The sequence below is a fragment of the Lissotriton vulgaris genome, chromosome 3_1 (assembly GCF_964263255.1).
Source record: "Lissotriton vulgaris chromosome 3_1, aLisVul1.2, whole genome shotgun sequence".
NCBI lineage: Eukaryota > Metazoa > Chordata > Amphibia > Caudata > Salamandridae > Lissotriton > Lissotriton vulgaris.
This window is the reverse complement of record NC_141689.1, coordinates 424,220,007-424,241,033: the sequence shown is the minus strand read 5'-3', so window position 1 is coordinate 424,241,033 and position 21,027 is coordinate 424,220,007. Positions and strand designations below refer to the sequence as shown.

Genomic DNA, 21,027 nt, shown 5'->3' with positions numbered 1-21,027 from the left:
CTTCAGTCCGCGATTGGTATCTATTTTCTCTGTGGCTGCTGTATTTGAGAGTTTGCAGTGGTGCTTGGAGTTTGAGGTCCTCGGTGTACCAGCATGCTTGAGCATGCATTCTCACGGGTTATCTTTTTCATGGGGACCATGCTGTTGGCTCAGTCAGAGATTTGGTTTTCAAAAGATGGGTAGGTCTTTCTATAGGTCGCCTGTTACGGTTACAGTTATGGCTCAATTTGATGGTCGGTTTGGGTATACTGGGGAGTGGGGGCTGAAGTATAAGTGTACAATGGAGGGGTCTGTCCATCTAAGCGGGCAGAATGGGAGCTTATTGCTGGTAGCCAGTCAGTCAATTAGACTTTATTTCGGCTGAAAGCCATAAAAGTACAGCAAGGAACAATTATCATATACAGAGGTATAGTAATCTCAACAGGATATTTGCGGTAAAAAAAAAAACAATGTGACAACTTCAAAACACTAAATAATCCTGGACGGAAACAAGATAATTGGGCGGAGCAAAGGCTGACTTTTGTATTTAAAAACAGACTAATATACACGTATAAAATCAATATAAGAGTTCCAATAAATAGATTAAAAGATCCATTTGAGAAAGGTTAAAAAAGAATTGATAACATTAAGATAATGGGTTAATACAGACAAGGAGAACAGTTGTGTCTCTATATAAGAGAAGTAGCATACACATAGTCTTAGCTCCTAGATGGTTACAGCTTTCTGGGTCTCAATGATTGCTCTACGGATATACCACATCCCTAGCAGAAATTTCGAGGTTACAAATACAGGCAGTTTACTAGTGTCGTATTTCAGTACCCTGTAAACCTCAGTATAATCTCTTATTCCCGTGTTTTTACAGAACTGGAGTATCCACTTGGCCCTAGGTCTGCTGTAGGCAGGGCAGAAAAGTAGGACATGTAAGTCCGTTTCCTCGCTTAGCCCACACCCTGGACAGGCCAACTTAGTGTTACCCTCCCATTGGTTTGTAAGGGCTCTAAGTGGGATCACCCCATATCTAAATTGCAGGTATAGTTTCATAGCAAGGAGTGGATAAATGTCATTTAAGACAGATTCAAGCCTATATTGAGATTTAATGCCCAAAAAAACTATAGGTCAAAGAATTGATATTCGTTTTCCGAAGGAGTTGTGAAAAATTATCTTCATTGATAATGAGTTTCAAAGCTTTTTTAGAAATTAGGGGGCAAGTCTCCTCCAGCGAAGACCACATGGTTGATAGCCCCATACAGTGCAGCCTAGATTTAATGTGTACTACCCATGGTAAGTTTCCTGCCCCCAGCATAGAGAGTACATCCTTCAACTCCTCCCTATAGTTTGAGAGCTCAGGCATACTCCATAGGCGGTGCCAAAATACCAGAGGGCGAGAGGCTACTAGATCACTTATCGGGCCGATCCCAAAGTCCATCCTCAGAGGAGTTAATGGAGTACTCTTTGGTAAATTTACAAGTTGTCTTAAAGAGTTATCAGTTGTTGTGAGGACGTTCGGGTGGCTAGAGCCCCAAAGTTCTGCTCCATATAAAGAAGCACCCTTAGCCTGGATCTTATACATTTCCACTGGCGGTCCTATGACTTTTTGGGAAAAAAATGTATACACTTTTAAAATGCCGCCAATAGCTTGGGTAAGTTTAAGATTGGCCTTCTTAGCTTGGGTACCCCAGTTCATCTTATCATTGAGGGTAAGGCCCAGGTAGTCAAGGGTGGAGACCCTTTCCAACGGCCTACCCATTCATTTGGGGCTGAGGGTAGTTTTTGCATTAAAAGCCATATATTTTGTTTTTCCAATATTAATTTCCAAATCCCTATTCTTGCAGAACTTTCAGAACTCCACTAGAACACGCTGCATACCCATTGGTGACTTAGACAGTAGCAGCGTATCATCCGCAAACATGCGCGGGTATTTTGTAATTGGCCAACCTCGGGGAATCTATATCTTTTTTTTCCAGCAGTACATTTATTAGTCCATTTAGAAAGAGGGAGAACAGGGTTGGGGCAAGCACGCAACCCTGCCTCACCCCCTTCTCCACTGGAAAGGGTGCTGTTAAATCCCCAATTTTCCCATATCTGATCCTCGCATAAGTACCATGATGTAAACGTTTCAGTAGGTGGCATAGATATGATGGAACGCCCATATCCAGAAGGATATCCCACAGCTGATCCCGCTGCACCATGTCGAATGCGGATTTGAGGTCCACAAAAGTTAGATACAGACTGCTACCGTTCAAAATAACGGTTTTCCAATGGATTAATTGCAGGCGAAATAACTGGTCTATTGTTGAAGTTTTAGTCCTGAAGCCTGCCTGGAAAGGTGTTAAGATATTATGCTCCTCTATCCATGACTGCAACCACTGCAACCTGCCCAAAAGGATGTGTGCAAACAACTTTTGCGTCACATCAATTAAGCTTATAGGGCGGTAGTTAGCAGGGTTCATAGTGGAGCCTTTCTTATAGATGGGGATGATTTCCGCCCCAGCCCACTTTGGGGGGAAATCCATACTTTGGAAAATTCTATTAAAAAACTTCGTTAGATATGGTACCCAGACTAAGAACAAAAGTTACTTACCTGTAAACTGTGGTTCTCCAGTATTGGTGTCTTTCATAGATTCACATGCTTGAATATTCCCCGTCGTCGAAGTGAGAGTCCCACGGTACATAAAATAGCAGTAATATATGCATGTATACATGAGAAATATCATAAATAAAATATACATACATATAATGCAATAAAAATGTAAACTTAAAAAAGTACCATAGAACAGAATAGGCCCATTGAAAAGCCCAAGGGAGAATTCACTTTAGTAACTTATAGGAGTCATTATGTGTTGGTCCACATTCCAGCCAATCAGGCTGTAGCCTCCTCTAGAACCTTCTCCTCAGAAGCCCAAGTCCTCAGATTTTCGTAGCACAAGTAAGTATAAATGCTTGAGGAGAAGAGAGCCTCTGAGGGGAGGACGGGAGGGTCGCATGTGAATCTATGAAAGACACCAATACTGGAGAACCACAGTTTACAGGTAAGTAACTTTTGTTCTTCTCCAGTATTAGGGGTGTCTTTCATAGATTCACATGCTTGAATAAGAATAGAAAGCAGTAAAACCATACATTAGTCATAAAGGAAGATACAAATTACGTTTAGGCATAACATATCACCTAATAAGCAATAAAAAACCAAAAACATGACAATACCTTTATGACTGGAGGCGGGTAGCAACAGAGGCTCATCTTTATCGGAAAAGATTCCGCAGCACCGCTTGACCTACTGCCGCATCCGCGGCATCTGTTGATTGCAGGCAGTAGTGCTTCGTAAAAGTATGGCTGCTTGACCAAGTAGCAGCTCTGCAGATTTGTCTTAGAGGTACCCCCGCAAAGAGGGCAGCAGAAGTTGACACAGCTCTCGTGGAATGAGCTCGAGCAGGAGCAGGAAGGGGCTTGCCAGCCAGTTGATGACAATAGGATATGGCAGACGATATCCATCTGGTGATAGTCTGTTTAGTTACTGGTTGTCCTTTGCATACTGGGCCATATGCCACAAACAATTGATCAGACTTTCTAAAGGCAGCTGTGCGTTGAATGTAAAATTTAAGGCAGCGTTTCACATCCAGAGTGTGTAAGGAGCGCTCCGCTGCAGATTGAGGCGCAGGGAAGAAAGTCTTAAGAACAATAGGTTCATTGAGATGAAAGTCACTGGGAACCTTAGGAATAAAACTGGGATTTGTTCTCAAGGTAACAGCCTCGTTGGAGAATTGCAAAAACGGTGGCTGTATAGTGAAGGCTTGAATGACGCTGACGCGTCTAGAAGAGGTCAGAGCAAGCAACAGAGCCACTTTCCAAGTGAGGAATTTCAGATTGGAAGAATGGATGGGCTCGAATGGAGGCAAAAGCAGCTGAGACAAAACTAGGTTGAGTCGCCATGAAGGTGGGGGCCGACGGATTGGAGGGAACATCCTAAAAAGGCCCTTGAAGAACTGTCTTATGATCCTGGAGGAGTACAAAGATGTTACGCCATCATGGCGGAAACGAGAGAGAGCAGCCAGAAAAACCTTAAGGGTGGAGTGAGGTAGTCCTGATTTTGCTAGCGACAAAAAGAATGGCAAGATTTGTTCTGGCTGAGCACACATGGGATTTAGTGATCTAGTGGAGCACCAAGCGCAGAACCGCTTCCACTTCAACTGGTAAGTTTTGACAGTAGATTGTGCTCGAGCATTTGCTAGCACTGTCCTACAATCTTTGTCGATATTCATGTGTGCAAATTCATTGTACTCAGGTTCCAGGCATGAAGTTGAAGGTATGCTGGATCCGGATGGCATATTTGACCTTGATGCATTGTGAGAAGATGTGGCAGAGGATGCAATCTTATCGGTTGTGTCAGAGAGAATAGAAGGAGATCTGAGAACCAAGGACGTCTCGGCCATTTGGGTGCGATCAGGATTATCCGACATGGTTGGAATCTCATTCTGTGTAACAGACGAGGAATGAGCGGCAGTGGAGGGAATGCATAGCTGAAGGCGTTCGACCAATTTATTGAAAAGGCATTCCCACTCGACTCCTTGTGTGGATGCCGGCTCGCAAACCTTCCACATTTCCTGTTGATAGCAGTTGCAAAGAGATCCAACTGTGGTCGGCCCCACTGTCGGAAGATGTAATCCAACGTTGGTTGGTTGAGTTCCCATTCGTGGTTGTCCGAGAGGGCTCTGCTGAGCGCGTCCGCCAGCACATTAGCCACACCTGGGACATGGACAGCTTGAAGATGTATTTGATGTTGGAGAGCCCAGTCCCATATTTCCTGTGCCAGTTGTGATAGCACAAGTGATCTTGTGCCGCCCTGTTTGTTGATGTAGTGCATGCTGGTGGTATTGTCTGTCCTCACCAGCAATGTCTGTCCCTGCACTACTCTTTGAAAGGACTTCAAGGCCAAGAAAAATCGCCAGTAGTTCTAAGCGATTTATGTGCCAAGTGCGCTGAGACGCCGTCCACTTGCCTCTCACGGACATTCCGTCGAGATGAGCCCCCCAACCTTCTAGGGAGGCGTCTGTCGTCAATGTCAGTGTTGGTTGTTCGTCCTTGAATGAGCGACCTGTTGCTATGTTTGGAGGATGAGCCCACCACTCCAAAGCTTTTTGTATGCGGGGCGTTAGATGGATCTTGTCTTCGAACGACCCTGGTACCTGCTTCCACTGGCTGTCTAGTTCTTCTTGAAGGACTCTCATGTGCAGTCTGCAGTTGGGAATCAGTTGAATGCACGAGGAAGCCATGCCGAGGAATGATTTGTACATCCGGACAGAAACGTACTGCCTTGACTGCAGGAACTGAACTTTCTGTAACATTCGGCTCTGACGTTCCTGTGAAACGAACACTTGCCCTAGCCGAGAATCGAGCGAGGCTCCTAGAAAATCTCGTTGTTGAGAAGGGCGAAAGTGTGACTTTAGGCAATTGATGGAGAAACCTAACGTTTCGAACAGGGATATGCAGACTTGTGTGTGTTCTTGTGTCAGTTGGAAAGTCCTGGCTTTTATGAGGCAGTCGTCCAGATACGGATAAAACTGGATGCTCTGTAAGCGCAGGTACGCGGCCACCGGGGCTAGGATCTTGGTAAATACCCTCGGAGCCGACCGAAGGCCGAATGGAAGGACCTTGAATTGATAATGAAATTGGCCGACTGTAAAACGAAGGTATTTCCTGTGCCTGGGGTGAATTGGCACATGGAAATATGCATCTTGAAGGTCTATTGTCGAAAAGAACTCTCCTGGAATGAGGAAATTCAAGATTTGAAGCAGGGTTAGCATCTGAAAAGTCTTTGATGCGATGAACTGGTTTAGAGCCCTCAGATCTAAGATGGGGCGCCACTCTCCTGATTTTTTCTTTACTAGAAAGAAACGGGAGTAGAACCCCTTGCCGCGTTGACATTGCGGTACCAATTCTATGGCTCCTTTTCTGATCAGAAGCTGCACCTGGGCCAACAGTTCCTTGAAATGGGGAGAAGGTGGGCCCGAAGGCGGGCGAGCGAGCGAGGAGGAAATTTCGTAAATTCCAGGGTGTGTCCTTTTGAAACCACGTCCAAGACCCATCGGTCGTTGGTAATGTTCGACCAATTGCAGAAGAATTTCGAGATTCGACCTCCAAGATGCACAATCCTCTCACTGTTTTTTGCTGGTGTTCGCACCACCTCTGTAGTTGGACTTCCGCTGGTAATGTCTGGAGGTGGATGAACGATTTTGGGATTGATAGGATCCTCTTTGTCTGTTGTCGTAAGTGTATCCTCGATATTGGCCTGTGCCTCGAAAAGTAGAGGTTCCTCCTCCTCTACCTCACGAAATGGCCTCTTTCTATATTGAAGAGTTGTTAAGGACTTCGCTGTATCCGTGTCCTTTTTTATAAGTTCCAAAGCATCATCAACGTGCTTACCGAACAGAGACTCGCCATCGTAGGGCAAATCTAGCACTCTGGATTGAACTTCCGGACGGAAGGTTGTGGACTTCAGCCAGCCTTGGCGACGCAAAACTGCAGCACCCGCCAGTTGTCGGAATCCTGTAGAGGCTATATCGACGGCACAGTCGATTATTTCCGTTGAAATCTTTTCTCCCTCGAGAATGATGGCCTGTGCTTCATCCCGGATGGAGTCGGGCATTTGGGGGAGTAGACCAGCGATCTCGGACCACATTTGACGGTCGTATCGACCTAGTATGGCTAAGGCGTTGGAAGCTCTTACCTTTGTCGCTGCCATTGTGGTAAATTTCTTACCAATTGAGTCCAATTTACGGCCATCCTGATCCGGCGGGGATGTCAGGGGTATGGCTGGATTTCGAGACCTTTTTTGTGCCACCTGAGTGATAACTGAATCTGCTTTAGGTTGTGAAACTAAGCAGGCCGGAGAAGTAGGCGGTGCTTTATATTTTTTGTCCAGTCTAGGTAGAACGGCTGGAATGGAGTTAGGACGTTCCATTAACTTTAGACCCTCTTCCCATATGTGGTCAATGATCGGAATGGTATGAGTTTGGCGTTGAGGTAAGTCTTTAAAATCATACAAAAAACATTCCGCTTGTTGCGTTTCCAACGTTAAGTGGAACCTCTTCGCTGCACGAACCATAAGGTTATGGAAACTCGCGATATCCACTGGTGGCGAAGTTCTTGGTGATGTTGGTGGAGTAGAGGGTGTCTGTGCCCTATAATTGTCCCATTCCTGCATTTCCTCATCATCAGTGTCATTATCACCAGTGTTATGAGGAGTTTGAGCCTCATTATCTGTATCATGAGCAGCATCCAAAGGAGACGTAGGTGCAACAGTCGCCTGAATTTGAAGCCTAGGTGCTGGAGACTGTGGTCGAGGCACTGGAGACGGAGGGTGTGGAGCTGGAGGCTGAGACCGCTGCACTTGAGGTGCTGGGGAAGGCGGCAGCGATGGTGGAAACCTACGATTGTAGTCATCCAGCATATGTTGCAGGTTTTTCACCATAGACATAGGAATCTGTGTAAAGCGTTCGTAATTTGGTTGTTGTGAGGTATCTAATGGAAAAAGGACATTCCCATCTTCAACGGTATTATCCGCATCCTCATCCTCGTCACTGTGGTCCTGACACTTTGTGTAATTCCGATGGACTGGTTGCTGGTTGGTAAAGTTGATCCACTTCAGAATCATTTCCAGATTCCTCTGCTCCAGATTGAAACAATTTCTCCGGAGGCTGAGATCCACTCCTAATAGGACTTAACTGTATAAGTGGTACAGTCTTAAGAGAGGAAGTAGAAACCACCTTAAAGGTGGCAGTAGATTGTAGAGGTTGTTGTGTCGTCAACGAGCCCGTCGACGATAGTTGTACAGCTTTAACACCCTCTAGTTGTTTTTTCGTTGGCGCCGCTGAATCCGGCGTAGGAATTTTTGACTTGGTAGACGATGATTTCGACGGGGGGTTCATTGTCGGCGTCGATGGTTTCGTCGACGGGATTGTCGTCGACGAGGATCCGGTCGTCGACGGAGGAGCTGTCGACGGTGGGTGCGTCGACGATGGTTTCTTCGTCGACGGTTTGATCGACGAGATCATAATAATGGACGAGATGGGTCTCACCTCTTGGCTGCTCGTCGACGAGATGATCGTCGTCGTGGCAGAGCTAGTCGACATGGTAGAAGTAGTCGTCGACGTCGAAATTGCCAAAACGGACTTCGTAGACGCTGAAGACGTCGACGGACGCGTCGACGAGCCCGTCGACGAGCCAATGCCCGTTTTAGATACGGAGGGCATGGTCTTGGGTCGAGACGCCAGAGAGCCAGGTCCCGTAGGCGCGCCCTGAAGCAAGTCTTATGAGGAGACATCCTTGAAAGATCCCAACTGTTTACTCTTCTTAAGAAAAGGAGAGGGGACTTCAGTCTCAGACCCACGCTTCTGAGAGGATTTCGAAAAACCAGACGACATACTCTCAACATCAGAAATGACATTATCGGATGATTTCAACTTCTGTAGCCACAGAAGGAGACTAGCCTCTCTGTCCCTCAATGTTTTAGGAGGAAATTTGCGACAGAGTCTGCAGGTAGAGACAACATGGTCCGGATAAAGACAGTAAATACACTTACTGTGTGGATCCTCATGAAAAAGGCGCAGTTTTCCACAAGATGGACAAGCCTTGAACAAAGTTTTCTTCGAAGAAGACATTTTTGAAGAGAAATATGAAGAAACTTGAAAAAAACTGGAGCAGAGCTCAGGGAGACTCCCTTCACACGACGTGCGGTAGAAAATCTGAGGACTTGGGCTTCTGAGGAGAAGGTTCTAGAGGAGGCTACAGCCTGATTGGCTGGAATGTGGACCAACACATAATGACTCCTATAAGTTACTAAAGTGAATTCTCCCTTGGGCTTTTCAATGGGCCTATTCTGTTCTATGGTACTTTTTTAAGTTTATATTTTTATTGCATTATATGTATGTATATTTTATTTATGATATTTCTCATGTATACATGCATATATTACTGCTATTTTATGTACCGTGGGACTCCCACTTCGACGACGGGGAATATTCAAGCATGTGAATCTATGAAAGACACCCCTAATACTGGAGAAGCTTTCATTCTTGAATAGGTCCCCTGGGATTTTATCTAATCCGGGGGCTTTACCCGGAAGCATTTTTGCCAGAGCTACAGTGACTTCTTTTGCTGAACACTCCAGGACAAGAGGAACCACGAGAATACCATGGTCTATTGGATGTCCAGTGGTAGCAAACATTGGGTCGAGTATGTGTTCAGCAGTGTGAGTCTAGCCTCATACAAGCAGAGTGAGGCCTATGTAGATGTAGCTTTCCAGGAGGTCAGCAGAGTTGCGGTCTGTGGGGTCGTCCAGCATAATGTCGAGGTCGCCGAATTTTATAAAGCACGAAATAGACCCAAGGTATCAGGGTGCTTTTCATGAGCACCAGTTACGTTTCAGAAGGACACAGACAGCCCTAGCTGTTAGGCCACATTCTATCGCCATGGCGATGTATGATGGCGAGGGGAGTAATTAAGTCGGGGAGAAAGTTGCTGAAGGATGTTAGGGGTCTCCTGGTGGTAGGTAGGTGAGGGTGCCTGTGATAATCACTGTGTGGATGATCTTCAGTTGAAAGAGCAGGTGCCGATTCCCTTGTGGATGATTGCCAGTCCTGCTCCCGGGTTGTAGGGCCTGTTGCAGCGGATGATCTTGAATCTAGGTGGGATGGTCATGGGAGGGGTGGAAGACTGGCTGAGCCAGGTCTCTGTGAGGAAGAGGTTGCCCGGGGTTTGGGTGCTGATGAAGTCCCAGATCTTGGATGCCTGCTCACTGGGGGATCTAGTGTTGAGAAGCACCTATGTGATTCAGGGTGAGGTGTGTGCAGAGGTTCGTGTGGAGGGCATGCTGCAGGAGAAGCGGCAGTTAACACAGGAGAAAGGGTCCACCGTGCTATGCAACATGGGGGCAATGGTGTTGAGTGCTAGCAAGTTGGCAGGCTGTAGAGGTCGGATGGACCACAGTGAGTAGCGCTGGGAGCAGTCCAGGTGTGGATGGACACAGACCGGCTTACCTTTGGGGCAAACATGCTGCAGCCGCCATTAAGTAGGCCCTGGGGGGAGGGGACCGTGGGGGCAGGGCAGGAAAGCAGCAGGAGAAGGCAAGCAGGTAAGGATAGGATGAGCAGGAAGAGCGCAGGGGGAGCTCAAAGACTGGGCAAGGCAAAATAAGCAATCAAGACCAAGGTACAACAGAAAACGATCACAGGAAAAACTAGTACAACAAAAGGCAAAACAGGAACAGAGGCAAAAAAAGGAGTACAAACGACAAAAAGACACATAACGTGCACAACAAGCACAAGAGATCCAGAACAAAAACATGCACACAAATAAAAACGAAAAAGACTGGGTACAGCAGCATAAGAGGGCACTAACGAAACAGGCGCAGAAGTCCAAGCACAGGGACAGACAGGAGCAAAGGAAAAGTGCAGGGAGGCGGTGCCTGAGGCAAGACAGCCAGAACCGGAGTGGCATTAGACTTGTCAGAGGACGGTCCAAGGTAAGTAGGAGCTAAGGCCTAGGCTGCCCAGTTAAATATACGGGTTAGCTGCGAAAAGGACTAGGTAATCAAGGAAAATAAATGGGCTATTCAGAAACTGAAGGATCACATTAGATAGCTCAATGGCATGTCCAGTATTTTTTTTGTAAAACAATAAGTTTTAGGGCCCAAAGTATTAACTAGAATCCTATGACCAGCCAGCCCCATTTAATATCTGGGGTGCAAATCCCAAAGTTGAATAGTCTTGATTCCACCTTCTGCCTGTTTTATTCACTATCAGACACTCCATGCACCTTTACCTCACTCCTTCAGTTTATTCCACTCTGCTGTCAGTTTTTCTGCTGTTATTTTCCTCAGTCTTTCCACTTTTGATTGCGCTCTCTCTTTTGCTCTGGGTCAAAGTCTGATGAGGAAAAATGAGTGCCAGTGGGCCCCACCTGCAACCAATGGCAGAGATTCCTCTACTACACCATTCAAACTATGCTATGACCAGTAAGGAGAAAGTTATCTTCCAGTTGGAAAAAAACTATGCAATAGCAAATAGGGGAGAGGATCACTATAATGCAGGCCTGTTCATCTTCCTCCAATAAGGCCCCAGAATCTAACAATCCATTAGATATATTTCTGTACTACCGATTTAGACCATCATTAGCCAAACCATGCCCAAGTTTCCACAGGACCTGCTCTGCCATCAGGCCACTTGAACTACTTATTGCGCCCAACTTGCTAAAACGTTTAATAACGTCTTTAAATGGCTCGGATCAAGATGTGGCCTCAAATGCACAACAACATCCTCCAAAGATAAGTGGAACGCATAACTGCAAACCATATTAGTTGACGATGCCTGGAAATATAGTTGCTCAAACTAGTGACCACTCTCAGAAAAGTAGATAAAGTCTTATTCATTTTGTATATTCATTCTGAGTAAATTACATACGGCTCTGTCTGTGTAATATGGTGTCGGCAACAAGACTTGTGGTGTGAGAGATATGATGTACCAGCCCACAGTTTCTGTATTTAGCGTGGTCATGCCCTAGGATTCATACATACTGTTTGGAGAGTCCCTATCCAAAATGATTGGTGTGCATGTTGGCTTTATGCCGCAAGTGTTGCTGCTGGACTGGGTTAAACTAATACCTACCACAAATGACGTTCACGCCCCATCAATAGTGCTGGCCTAAAAGCAGGTTGGCAAACACTGGGGTAAGGGGCATGTACCAACACATAAATCATAGTTATTGGACTAGTGCAATGTAAAGTTAGAAATTGCAAAAATGCTCCCAAGATCACCCCATCCCAAAGATATTTGGGCTCCACTTCGCCATTTCCTATTAACTGCATCTTTGGATAAGGAAATAGTCCAGTTTTAACATAGTTTGCAATTGATATGCATCTGGGTAAAACAGAAAAAAAGTTAGGTTTACACCAACTGCTCTTCTTACATGGTTGGTTCACAGATGGGAGGGAACATGTTTGAAAATTTAAGATGCTATCTGTGAGAAGTTGGCCTGATATGCAGTGCTCACTATTCTAGTGAACACTATGTATCAGTCCAGACAACCCTTATTGATGATTGGTTGTAAGTCAACCTTATAGACCAGCTATCCTAGCAGCGTGGATACGAGCAGTCTAAGGCTAAAGACTCGAGAGGGCGTGTTAAGCCAGCTGTTTTACCATCACATATACCCCTTGAACACCAAGTGAAAGGACACCACACAAGTGTTATGAAAATAAACAGTGTATTTATTAGAATCACAACAACCCTGTACTCTTTATGAGGACAGGGTACTAAGCACAAAACAAAACTCTTAAGTTAGCACAGTATATACAAATGCCCGAGGGGCACGGAAAACTATATACTCTGAAAGTGGAATGCGAAATTACTAGCAGGTAAGTACAGTACTAATAGGCTTTGGAATCGCTAGGACTTGACTATAGAATCGTTAGATTACTTCTAGGAGGCCCAGGGGACTCGGGTGCAGAGTGTGCACTCTCACGCGTGATGCGGGACAAAGTCTATGGTACCTAGTAAATGCAAAGTTAGTGTTCTCGGGCGAACCCGACCTGGTAGGAAGAAAACGAAAGTGGATTCTGACCCTTGGATAGTGAGGCTATGCTGGGGCACCGAAATGCCGAAGTTACCTAGCCCAGGGGCTGCAGCTGCATAGGTCTCAAAAGACGCCGGGAATCCTCGTAGACGGACCAGGAGCCTGGAAGAAAGATGCTGGCAGGCAACCAGTGAAGAGAGTTCGAAGTGATCCAAGCCTGGATCTTGAAGATGGACGATACCTGAGAGCAGAGGGGACCAAGTTCGTGACTACTAGCCAGTAGTCAGGTGGCACCAGGAGGGCACCGGATGGTAGTCACCTCGACTAGGTGAGTGGGCGACGCTGGGCTCTGCAGATCTCACGGACCAGGAGGCGTTGTCGGCGACCAGGATGGAAGAGCGAGCTGTCCCACGATGGATGAAGCTGTCGGCGTCGCTGGACCCAGGATTGGGCAACAAAGCCTTGGCTAATTCAAGCCCACGCGGTGGACCTAAAATGGCGTCTTGAGTGGACCAGGAGGGTCTGGGGTGCTCCTCTTTTGGAAGGGAGCAAGGGCCAGTCTGGAGCAACCAGACCAGCGGCAGTGATGTCGTCTGGCGTCGTTGAGAAGGCCACAAGCCAGCGGGCTAGTAGCCAAACAACGCGGTGAGCAGCAAAAAGCAGAAGGGCCCCACGCAGAACGTGGAGATGCTGGGAGGCTGTACTTCGGTGCTGGAGCTGCTCAGGGTCGGGGCTTCTCGGACCCCAAAGCACTCACCGGAGGGTCACTCGGCGGGCGTGCTGTAAAGAAGTCGTGCAGTCTTGAAGATGGCCGGTCCCTAGAGGTCTCGTCGCACTCACGGTTCTCAGCTTTGCTGTAGAGGTGAGTAGAGGTCAGAGGTGCCAGGGAAGCCGGTTCTCGTCGAGCTGGGCAGTCGGATTCCGGAGGAAGGACTTGCAGCAGACCGCAGTGTTCTTAAGATGGTGCCTGCGGATGCAGGGTGACTACTCCTTAGTCACAAGGGAGAATCTTGAAGAAGAAATCTTGAAGTCCTTTCGCAGAAAGTCGTGTCTTGATTCCAAAGATGATCTAATTTGAACAGGGGGCCCGCTCCTATCTTTATACTAAGAAAAGGGGCTGACCCGGTGACTAGGTCCTGCCTATGGATGGGACTAGGAGGGGGTGGTTACACCCCTCTCCCATGCCGGACTTTCCCCAGGCCAGGGGCTGGTGTGCCCCTGGAACTGGTTCTGGCCGGCATATGCGTAGTGAGCACCAGGGTGCCACTCAGCAGTCACCTTCCTGTAAAGCCCTGCCTACCCAGGATACACAAAACCCTGTCTGGGTTGGTGCTAGCACCGCCCCGGACAGGAAACCCTTTGTCCAAGCTCTCCTCGCTGGAAGGACTCCCAGCAGCAGGAGGTCAGACTCGTGTCTGTGGTGGCAGCATCCATTTTGTGGAGCTGAGGCTTCAGTTAACTTTAACCGGGGTTCACAGTTACATACATGTCGTGTCCCTCTAGAAGGGTGGAATGCTAACCCCGTCGCCAGAATTGGCGAGGGGTTAGTATTCCAATTCGTATGACACCTTACTCGACATGTTTTGATAAAGCAATACCAAAGATAGCATATAACCGCGAGGATTATAATGCACTTAAGAGTATATGGTATGCGATATCATGGAACAGCTATTAGGACTTGGTTCCGCAAGCTGCAGACAGGCTCAGCTCATGCCAGAGCACCATCTCACACGATTCCAAGCACTCTGCCTTCAGGATTGTCAAGGCCTGCCATAGGTGTGACTGATAGGAATCTGTGTGTCCATTTTTAGGGTTAGATATAGGTATACTATATCTACAGCAAAGGGTGATTACACGACTTTGCCCCAGCTGTCATGCAGCCAGTTGTGTCAAATTTAGGAGGCCAGCCAGGGGTGGCATAATACATGCTTCAGCCCCTGGTAGGCCCTGGGTACACCTATGCCCTGAGTTACAGGGTCTGATAAGGTGGCCCAGTACCAATTGGTAAATGCACCTAGGGTACATGTTGTAATTTAGAGAGAGAACAGCCAGGCTGTGGGTCTGATTGGCAGGCACACAGCCAGAGAAAGTCGTAAACCAGTGAAACAAAAGCAAAAAATCTGGGTGATCATAGGATTGCAGACCCTACTCTCCTACACTATCGGTGGCACATTTTAAACACTTTCATGCTGTATCCTGTGTTAAGCAAACAAATGATGGACGGAATGGTAATACCCAGATACCGGTCCCAGGATGCTCGTTTCCAGTCCAGGGAGAACCTGCCTTGGTAGTTCGGGCTGGACTGCTCCCATGAGGAAAAGGGGCGAGACTGATTTGCATATGGCAGAGGTCTAAACAGGGGTGGCACGGTGAGCAAACCAATAATGGATTTAACCCATATCTCGACAGGGGGGTGAATGTATGATTTATTCAGCAGTCTACCCCATCATTTGTATGTGTTGTACTTATCTCCCTAAGTGGGATGGGTATGCCCAGACGTTGGTCCCTTGCTCACTGTGCCACAGGATTCAAGCTAACCTGGCTGATGGGGGGATAATACCCAGAAACAGATCCCAGGATGCTGGTTTCCAGTACAGGGAGGACCTGGCTTGGACTGTTCCCATGAGAAACAGGGTCGACACTGATTTGCATATGGCTGTGTCTAAACTGGGGTGGCACAGTGAGCAAGAGACTGGATTTAACCCAGATCTCTCGACTAGCAGTGAATGTATGATTTATTTAGAATTCCGTCCATCATTTGTTTACGTAGGACATACTGTATCCTGCTCTGAATGGCTGAAACAACTGAAAATGACAGTTATGCTATTGCCTGTGAAAGTCTAACAAATCTGTTTTTTATTCTTCCTGAGCCTTCATGGAAAATCAATAATTAAAAGGAGAGTGAGAGAATGCCTTAAGTATAACTTTTCCTTCTGTTATTACTAGAGAAAATCTATTTAAAGAGAGATATGGGGTAATAGTGACAACAGGAAAGAGACAACAGGAAAAGGGTGTGTGGGTAATGGAAGCTTCATTAACCCCTTCGCTGCAGGGGTTTTTCACCTGTGCGGGGGAGGGGGGCCGCGCGCAGCGCCCCCATGCTGGTGACGAGCTCAGCTCGTCATGAAGTGGAGCTGAGCTCGTTACGGCCGCACCCGTTTTTGGAACGTTCAGCACAGCAGGGAAATTAGCCCCGCGTGCGAACGTTCCAACGGCCGTGAGTGCAGCTCCAGTGTACTCCATGACGAGCTGAGCTCGTCAGCAGCATGGATGTGGTTAATCCATTGTTTACTAGGTCACTAGTCAACCTGCTCACTACTTATAGACCATTACTAATTTGCATCACCTACAGTTTGCCTTTAATCAAGTTCCTCTAGTTGACTGGTGATGGAACAAGGACTCGTCTAAAAGTCTTGCATGGACGCAATCCTCTCATATAAACCCGTAACGTAGCATTAATAATGTATTGTGATACTAATATGCACCACATTTCATACATTTTTAGTTAGATGAAGCTTGCGTATGTGTTTTACTAACGAGTAACCAGAGTGAGACTTAATGGCTGCTAACGCGGGAAACTGTATGGCTCATGCGTCAGCTGCAACTACGCAGAATGACGTCTTTACACTTGGAGGGAAATTTCTGCTTCTGCGCAAATGCATCTAAAATGGATGCTTGGAAACTAACATGCTAAGCATCTGCTTTGCTGAAAATAAAATGAGTTATATACTAAATGCTAATGCATGGAGAGTCTTTATAAATAAATGGGATCAGAACAGAGATGGGTGGTATACAGTACAATCATTTTATTTTGAAAGTCATTTTTTCTTTTGACCGCTCTATTAGTTCGGATTTGGGCCTCTGAACGATGCTAAAGTCTGCACCACACATGGTTCCTCATGCATGCACAAAGATGATTAGTCAGAAACAGTGATTTCAAGTCTTAAATCTCGTCCAAGGCCATTCTCGGTACATGTCCTGGGAACCAGCTGGACATCCTCAAGACTCAATGGACAACTGTAAAAATGTATACATTGTTGTTGATCAAATTGAGAAAACGGGTGGAAAATAAAGCTTGAGAGAACAAATTAATGGGAGGGGAACATAAAACAAATAACTAAAGAAAATGTCATAAAACTTAGCATGGTGTGAGGATCACTCCCTCAGCCTGTCCAATCAGAAATAGGAGCATAATAAAGTTGAAACATTTAGGGGAGGTACAGGTCATTAGAAGAGTATAATTGAGGTAGTTAGAACAGTGTGCAGTTGCAGCAAGACAACGCCGAGAGACCGGGATGCTGTCCTAATGCTGATCGAATATCTGAAGAAGCAGACTTAGAATTTTAAAGCTAATAGAATTAGAAGAAGATCGCAGAAGAATCAAGGAGGTAATAGAATTAGAAGATGATGGCGGAGGAAGTTAGCACGAGAGAGGTGCGACACGCAGGCGTCGAATCCAGAAGAGGTCACCTATCCTTAAGTCCTTGTCACCTGATCTTTCCAAGGGACACATTAAACTCTTGGCCAGAGGGGTTTGATTTCCCACCATCCTGGGTAAATATAGCGGTGTATTGTGTAAATGTGCCTCTATCCGCTTTTCCTGAGGTACTTCTAGTTGTGAAAATCTCATTTAAATAGAATACTAAATTGGATATAATTATCTTACTTCCTCGGATAAGACTGAGTTACCACTGTAATTTGTTCTTCTCATATTATATAACCAGATAAACATTTAAAAATGTTGCGAGTCTGTGATATTTAATAGATAAGAGGTAAATGAACCTATGTCATATCACCAATTACTATTACAACTAAATAGGTCCATTGACTAAAGTAAAGCTTAGGATCAGTGAAAAGATTAGAGAAATGTTAAACGGATTTATTTTAAGCTTTAAAAAAATTGACCCCACCCCCAGCGGTGTTAACTAGCCTATTTGAGTGAGTGTGTATATGGGACCAGATTCATATATGGTGTTAGGTTTTCATAGGTTGGTAGCCCGCTGAATCACTGGGAGCCTCTTTTCATCAGGTCACGCGAGTATATGGAATCTCCAGGCTAGCAAGTGACAGATTAGTGTCTTAGGTCATCTTTGGGATATTTGGTGCAGGTTGACCGCTGAATCACTGGGAGCCTCATTTCATCAGGTCACGTGAGTATATGTAATCTCCAGGCTAGCAAGTGACAGATTAGTGTCTTAGGTCATCTTTGGGATATTTGGTGCAGGTTGACCGATTTGTATGAAGGAAGGAGTCTGACAGGGAGAGCAGCAGATCACAGCAGTACCAGTAGGCTTATTAGCTGGCTGCGATCGAAGAGCCCAAGCTAGTAATTCTTTAAAGTATTAACTGAGGCCTTCCAGGGGAAACAGGGTCAGACTCTGAGCTAAGTAGTGCCAACTGCTGTAGAGTCAATCGATAGTTTCACTTATGAACCCGGTACATAAACGCACTAAAATTCCAGAACTGCAAATGAATGACCTAAGCCCGTACACTAATAAAACGGGTGGCTCTTAACTGGCAAAGAACTACAGTTAGTATAGAGGACTGGCAGGCTACATGATCTCCCTAAGTAAATCCAGACAATTAAAGTCTTTAAAAAAAACGGCAACGGTTTGGGACAAGGTAGAGTCTACCAGGTCTCAGGCAATCAGCTGTTTAGGATTTAAAGGATACTAACCTGCATTCAGGACTAACTATAAAGCTCTCGATTTATAAAGATTTACAAAAGGGAAAGTTAACACCAGCTTTCTAGACAAATTAAAGCCACCCTTTGCAGAAGAGTACTGTACCACAAATATGTACTTAAGACCAATTGGTTTGTCCTAGTCGGCAAACATGTTTACTGCTTCTATGTATCAGGATTTCATCGTATACTCATTTCCATTAAACCGTGACACAAAAAGGGCAAAGTTGGGGCAGCTAGTCTATCTTAGTCAAGATCACGTTATTCAAGAAAGTAATTATATGGACTTTGTACGGAGGTCAAGTTTTAAGTAAAGATGTATAACAATGAACACAAAAACCATGGTGCACGCATAGATATACATCCCTGAAATGATTCTGTGTCGTGTACAAAATCTCTTTGAACTGGTTTGCCCACTCTAAGTAAAATATGTTGGAGACATTAAAAGTATCTTACGACACGTCTGTTTTTGTTTGTATGTAGTAAAGGCCCACAGCATTTACATACTCGCCGTTAATATTTAAGAAAAGTACGCATTCATTTATATAATGTGATCCATACAAAATCGCAGTCCTTCGGTATGACAACTGACTGGCCCGGTCTCAATCGAGTAGCTTTTTACTGGCAAGTTTGGAAACCTTTCCAAGTAAATGCAGGAAAGTGATTTTGTGTAACGAAAGTCAACCAAATTCCACCACCTGTTCACAAATCTAACAATTGAAATTAAAAATACTTCTCGGCATCATTTGTGGCGTTAAAATTAAGAAATGTTTTTCAATAGTCGGACATATGCATGTTTGTAATAAACTCAATGCTCTTTTTTTCCTACAGAGAACTGTGAAATATGGAGTACGGTTTATGTAGGGAGAGCGAGCGGAGAATAACACATCAACGATGTGTTTCTTAATGGAGCTCGTTCTGCCTGTTACCTACATAACCTACCTATTTAAGTAACACTTAACGGCAAATCACAGCCACCCGACATAGGGAAACGACCACACCCTTGGTAGTAGGGATCTCCTTATCTTCAATACCCGCCGTCTCCTCCTTCGAAAACTACTGCCCCGTACACCCACCAAAGAGACCAAGCAAACCCGCCGTCATTACAGGCAATCAACATCTATCCAACCACCCATCTACACTCAACTTTTCGACACTGAAAGACCCGCTTCCACGAAAAAGCAAAGTTTGGAATCGGGCCCAAGCCCAGTTTACACCGAACGTCAATTATGAAATATGTACCCTCTCAACGTCCACCACCGCCCATATCAGGCTATTTATGCTTCGTTCAAAAAATAAAACTATACAAAAATGTAAGCACAAACCAGTATCTCCTACAACGGCCTGCTTTCCGCGCTCCTCTCCCCACCTGCAGCTCCACTGGCGATTAGAGGTCCCGGATGCACAGTAAAGTGTGCGCACGTGCCGCGTTCTGAGCGAAGCACGTGATGACACAAAAGTCCAATTAGGAGGAAGTTGTGCGCGCGTTCAGCCCCCTCCCCTCTTTCATCGACGGAACCCGAAAGGCCAAAAAGGAAAAATAGAGTCCGGTTTCGATTTTAAGAAAGTCTGTTGAAGTCTACCACCTCTTCATGTTCTTTGCACTGCTCGGTTACCTGTTGAGTTATTTTACGGACTCTAACAAGTGCGAGCGTTTGAGGTACTAAAGTCCAACAATCTTATGAGAAGTATGCCATGTATAACTTTTGTTAATTGGGGCATATGGCGCTTACAAATTCAAGGATACACCCATATAGCGAAATAGGTTGCTTCATTGGGGCAGTCTTATTCTTTTTTCATGACCAAAACTTTACAAGAAATTTCCCGCTTCACTAATACATTAACCACCCTAACCACCTCCCTTTAATCTGTTAAAAACTCTCAGCACAACCATGAATTCCTAACAGTCACGCACACATAATCCCCCGAGCATGCAGGCCGTCCTTCCCAACTGTTAGCTTCCAACGCCAGTCCTCAGTGCAGACTCTCTTGTGCCCTCGCCCTCCCGTAATTGTGTTCACTGTTCATGGAATCACAAATTTGCTATAATGCAAATAATAGTTCAAGAAAGTGCTGCTGCGCAGTGACACGCGTTCCATGGAGGGCAGAGGGAAGCTGTGCTCCTACAGTCAGGGGGTTAGGGATTCGAGCGCAGGCTGCATGGGTTGTCTTGAAAGTGCAGTGCAAGCCTAACTGAACTCCCACGTAAATTTTGAGAAAACATGAACAAAGTGAAAAAAACAGCTGCGTTTCGCTGTAAGATTTCGTTCAAATGCTCTTCCTGTCTCTCTCAAGCAAGTTCACAGACACCCAATACATTTGCAAAAATGCGAACCTTGTCCAAAGATTTATTAGCAAAAAGAAAAATAAGTACTGCTGCGGTACAATAACACACCCAACATCCCCACTGCAAGTTTTAAAGCTTAATGTCACACGTTTAGAAATTTGCCAACAAAGGTGGTTAAAAAACAAAACGCAGAACGTGATAGGTACATTAAAATAAAATCATCAAAAAACATGCAAAAGTCCATAGAAGTTTAATGGGAAACCGTATTTAGGACAGACAGATAAAGCTGGCACATTTTAATATCAACATAACCGAGTTCACATTTTGAATAGCACTTGGTCTACGTCGACTTATCAGCGGCGTTTGATTGTGTCGCGCACTCAGCATTATGGAATATAGTCCTGAAAATGGGTGTTGACCCAGCGATTGTTGATTTCCCCCGTGAAATGTATACAGAAACCACAGGCAGGGTAAGATTTGGGATTAAGGGGGA

General features: G+C 45.6%; 1 protein-coding gene across 4 annotated transcripts in view; it reads right to left on the bottom strand.

Moving 5' to 3' along the window:
* DDX4 (DEAD-box helicase 4) overlaps positions 1-19,684 on the bottom strand; it is a 1,777,277-nt gene extending 1,757,593 nt beyond the window's left edge. For all 4 annotated transcript variants that reach the window (XM_086960639.1, XM_086960640.1, XM_086960641.1 and 1 more), the window contains exon 1: positions 19,573-19,684. The gene's annotated coding sequence lies outside the window, so the exon portion shown is untranslated. The remainder of the gene's footprint in view (positions 1-19,572) is intronic.
* Between the last annotated feature and the right edge of the window lie 1,343 nt (positions 19,685-21,027).